Genomic DNA, 5,938 nt, shown 5'->3' with positions numbered 1-5,938 from the left:
CCGTAAATTTTTACTTTTTCACAACACTATGTTTTTTATTGTTTATTGGAAATTAAATATTTTTATAAAGTTAATTTTTATATATGTTGGTTTTTTTTAAAAATATAATTTAAATATCATGTTATATAATATTAACTAGTTAGATAAAGTGGTATACCTGCAATGATATAGATAGATTATACAAATTCACTATATTAACCAAATAATTGATGGAAACTCGAATTGTTTTTTTTTTTTTTTAAGATAAGAAAACATAATTGCTCAAAAAGTGATTTCATAAATGGAAGTGAGAATAATGTTTTTTTTACTAATTTGTCTATTTAGATTTTGATTCACTAAATATTCGAAATACTATAAGATTAAATAGTTATGTATCGAGACCAAAGTTTGATAAGTTAGTAAATTTAAATCTAAAGTGTGAATAAAAAAATATTTTTCCTAAAAATAAATTCTAGATTTCACATAAACAAAATATAAAGCATCTTTTGAGTCAAAACTGATTTTCGGATCTTTGAAGCCTGAAAATAGTGTCTATTTTCTTATTATTTTTTCTAATTTAATTTTAATATATGCTGTACCATGCTTTTTATTCTATTTGCTTATTATTTGGGTCATGGGTTAAGATAGGTTGCGTCTGGTTGGCTTGCATTTATTTAATATATTTTTATTTTTATTTTTATCTTCTATTATTAAAAAGTTTTGTTTTTTTTCCAACATAGATTATTTTAATATCGTTTTGCCTTGAAAAATATAGAAAATCTCGATATTCAAGCCAAGAATCATCAAGATTTTAAAGGATTTGTTTCATCTTTGATATTTTTCTTCCTTCTTCGTTTTCTGATTATTTGGCATATCAAAAGTTTTTTATTGTAATTTTTTTTTTTATCTTCGGTTGTTTACTTATTTTGTTTTGTTTGACTTCGAGTTGCTAGCTACCTTTGAAGGAAAAGTAAATATACATATTTTTATTTTTCGTTAATTTTTTTTAAGTTTCTGTTTTATTTATTACTAAAGAGTAGGTCTCTTGTGAGACGGTCTCACGAATCTTTATCTGTGAGACGGGTCAACCCTACCGATATTCACAATGACAAGTAATATTCTTAGCATAAAAAGTAATACTTTTTCATGGATGACTCAAATAAGATATACTATTAGCATAAAAAGTAATATTTTTTATGGATGACTCAAATAAGAGATCTGTCTCACAAAATACGACCTGTGAGATCCTCTCATACAAGTTTTTTATGGATTGGATTGGGCTGAGATTTTTGCAGCTGGTCAATCGGCAGGATAGCGCACATCGACCCATTTGATGGCGGCTTGTGGCGTGCCGATGCACAGACTGATTTGTTTCGACATGTCTAATTTTAACTTTGTTATAGTACAATAAATTTAATTACATATCAAATCATCTTCAAAACGAACTTACAAGCTATCTCTATTAATTTGGCCTCTGTCACTTCAATTGAAAAACAACTAGATCATTGAATGAAATAAAAGAATTAATTTATTTTCATAAAATAATATCGTATAATTCTACAAAACATACCTGGTATAATGGGGACCTTATTCATTTTGAAAAATTATTAAATATGTGTTGAGATCGGGTTAGAGTTTAGAGAGAAGAGATGAATAAATTCTTTTAAAATTTTCTTTCTTTTTGAATTGTTCTTGACAATTTTCAAGCTGTTAAGAAATATTCGGCGAGACTTGTTAGACCACTAAAAAGTGTACATGTGGAAACGGTCCGGCTAGACTAGTGATATATTATATTTGACAGTTTACAATAAACGACTCGAAATTAGATTTGCAAGAACATAAGTACGTAATGTAATAACATAAGTATTTTTATTGATGTCAAAGATAAAACTCATATGTCATCATTTCTTCCACTTAGGAAGGTTTTCATTAAAAGACTTTGGTTTTACAACATCTTGTAACAACCCACTTCAGGTAGTACTTATCACTGCCTAAATGAAACTCTTAGTGGTTACTTTATACTTTTGGATATTAAAGAACTCTCAGTTCACTAGATAACAAATACAAAACTCAACGGTCAGACTTGACAGCTTGAGTCTGACCGCTTGAGTTGTTTGTGTAGCACAAATTTGAATCTTAATGATTTGATGTAATTCTGATAAGTGTATGTTGTATGAGCATGCTTGAAATATTTCTTGTAGGAGTGCTTAGAGATTTTGATAATGTAGATTTGAAAGATGTGCGAGAGTTGTGTATATCTTGTTTCTTGAAACGAAATCTGTATCTATATATAGTTGAAAGCTTTTAACAGTTGGATAAAGCTTTTCAAGAACCACTTGTACTAGTTCCCAACAGAATCTATTTCAGGTGAAGTACATATCATTAAATGTCATTTTAATGTTTCTTTACTTTTTCAACTCATAGCTCCTAGGTTCTGAAAGGATTCTTTGACATTGGACATTTTAAGAAACTTTATATCGTATCGGGAGTTGATGTGATTGACATGAATCTAACTGAGCATTATAAGATAACTTTTGGAAGGAGTTTCAAGAAGCATTGTTGCCTCGATCGTATAAGCTTGAAGGTGATTGAAGATGAAGAATTTAGCGTGTTCAAGCGACTAGCGTTGTTCAAAGACGTATTTCATGGAATCGTGTCGAGAAACCAAGAATTCGAAGGCAAAATTACTCCAGAAGATAGCCAGAGTTAGCAACCATGCACCCAGGATTGCCCCAGCAAGCAGAAATGTGCACTCCAGCGACCAAAAATGGGCGCCCCAGCCCACAAATAGGTGCGCCCAAGTGCTCCAGATTACACCTTTGTGTGTTCCTAAAAATCAAACTTATCAAAATTTCAATACTTTGTAGCGCTTGTCGATTGTTCTTAATGAGAATTTTCGATGACGAGTTCTTTGAAGGTTCACTTGATATCAATTGTTTCTTTTTGTTATTTTTATTAAACCACGTCGTTTAGGGGTGAATATCATTCTACTTGTTTCTCAAATAAATATTGGGGGTTTCAAGATCTTGTTGTTCCTTGAATTGAGAGCGCGAATGGGTCTAATTCATGTTTGCCTTTCATGCATAATCACATTCGCATCATTTACTTTCATTCTTCAAAAGGATTTGTTCTCAAAATCTTTGCTACCTACACAAAAACAATGCAAGTTAGTAGTAAAAAGAATTATATTATCAACATGATTACCTTTTAACTCTAGCCTGTATGAGTTATCATCCACGTGCTCCATCAACCCTAGAAATCCCAACTCCATGGTGCCTTCACCATGTATTCATCAATTACATCATACGATAAATAACAAATGATGCCAAATGATAATAATAAAATATTATTAAGCATCACAAGAATTAGATTCATCTCCTTATTGGTCCTAGTTAACACCACAACAAAATTCATGCTAGTGTACGACCTTTGCTCACAATGAATAAAAAGTAGTTTATGCAAGATATAAGAATCTAGCCTAGACGCTATTTTCCTATAAGCAATGCAAGTATCACCAACCCACTCAACACATCTCCTCATATGTAGCCATAATAGAATTTTATGAATCCTATCTATGGCTCTAGCTACTCCATAGTCACACATCAAACCACAATCATGTGGTTCATTAAATTGTCGCTCATGCAATGGATGTAGGAAAATTTATTCTCTTTAAACAAATATTCTTCATGAACATAGAAATTTTTATATTCATCTATTCCCCTCTCAAAACCATCACCAAACAAATATAGATTATTCAAATAAGACATGCTACATGTACTATCCATGCATTACTTTGACACATCACAAAGCTTTAATGCCAATGCATACACCTATTTGTAGCCATCAAATCCATTCAATTTGGCAACTTGTGAGAAATAAAAAATAACAGTATTTACATGCAATTTCTTACTACTATGAATCCCAGGAAATTTAAACACACAAGTAAGAATTAAACCAGATCTCCTGACTACCGCATTTGCAATGCTTCCTTCAAAATCTGAAAACAAGACAAAATTTAATTAAGTTAAGAAAGTAAGACAAACCTCATAGTCGTTGTGTTGGCAACTACTCTTACCTCACCTTGATTGCTTTTGAAACCATACATATGAACACATGGCATTCTCCCATCACTCGTTTGCCTCCTTATCCAACATCTCCAATATCCTGCAAAAAATATATAACAATGCTCATGATTGAACCGACTATATCATCATAATGAAAATAAACATCTTTTTACAAAGGTACGTGAAGAGCTTTATGCAAAAACAAATATATCTTAATCTCATTCTTTTAGGCCATCAATTTATTTTTCTTCTATTTCTTTGGCCACTTTTTCTTTTTCATCTTTTTTTTCTCTCTATTGTCATCTCACTATTTTTGTCACTCTTTCTTTCATCCATTTCACATTTTTTTTTCATTATCAATCACAATTTGAACTTCCAATTGATCCCCAAGAAAATATTTCGGAGTCAACTGAACGAGCAAATTATATTGTTCATCAACACATTGTATGAACAAAGTTTCACTTTGTCTTCTCTCCTCTTCCACAACATACATTGTAAAAACTACTTCACCACTTAATGATTCATTTTCCACCTTATATTGTTCAAAAATATTTGAACCATCAATCAGTGGAGTATCATCATCATCAACTTTAAATTCAAACTCAACTACAATTTTGGACTCAAGCTCCACTTGGGAATCCATTGTCGTCACCTTCTCACTTGGACATTGCCTAATGTCATCCAACTTCTAAGAACCAATAACATATAATATCACAAGTATGAGTGTTGAAAATTTCAGATGTACCTTGATATTCATGCTTGGTAACCTTCATCTTTGAATCAATCATTGGCCTAGCCATGATTTTCTCTTCCTTGCTAGACCGCCATGTGGTTGAAAAAGCCTCATACAAGTCACGTCCATCTCTGTTATCAACTCTCCTATCATAATAATCAGGAAAAAATCGTTGCCTCATCACATTTCTCATCTCTTCTCACGTGAATATATGGTCCTATTCACATCTTCTCATACTCAACACTAATTTATCCCACCAAGTGGTTGCATAGTCGGCAAACTCGCTACAAGCTCGTTTTACCTTCACATCTTCTATCTTTACTCACGTACCAGTTTTTTATGACAATTACGGATCACTGAATTCATGGATAGAAATAGAAAATTATATATCGAATTAAGTTGTCAGATTAATCAATATACAACTTCTATATAAATAAATCATAAATCAATAAATACTTGAACTAAAAAAAAATTTAATTAAAGTGCAAAAATCACACGTTGATAAAATTGAAGAAACATAATTATCCCTAAATCAAAAATTAAAACTTAGTCAAGCATGGCTCAGTTTACTATCTCCATTTAAATAAATAAAAATAAAGAAAAGAAAAACACTAGAATCCTTGAGAAAATTGGGTGAAAATCTTGCTCTTGCTCTTGCTCTTGCTCTTGCTCTTGCTTGACCTTCACATGTATATTGATGGAATTAATGAATTGTTTGCCTCTTTCTCTTCTTGACGTGAAGATTAGTTAATTAGATCCAAGGGAAAAAACCCATCAACTAAAAGAAAAACTAATATTAAAAAGATACTAAAAAAGAAATATATATATTTTTTATGGAATAAAAAATCTATCATTTCTTTCTCTCAATAAAGTTCTCTCTCCAAGAATTTTCCATAAATCAAACATCATAATTAAAACTCTAAAATCTGGCATAATCTTCACAAAATCCGAGTTCCACTTCCTTGAAATTCTCGCTAGTTTCAGTTGTCAAAAGCAACTGAAAAACAGTCATAAAACGTGCCCATATCTTACGGAAAATTCGCTTCTGATTTTTTTCTACATCAAGTCCTCCACAAAGTTCACTTTGGAAACTTCAAATGTGAGTGTGACACATTTTAAACCCAAATTTATCTCAAAACCATAAGACTTCTTTCTACAATAA

The sequence above is a fragment of the Primulina huaijiensis genome, chromosome 10 (assembly GCF_012295235.1).
Source record: "Primulina huaijiensis isolate GDHJ02 chromosome 10, ASM1229523v2, whole genome shotgun sequence".
NCBI classification, from domain to species: Eukaryota; Viridiplantae; Streptophyta; class Magnoliopsida; order Lamiales; family Gesneriaceae; genus Primulina; species Primulina huaijiensis.
This window is presented reverse-complemented; position numbering follows the sequence as displayed.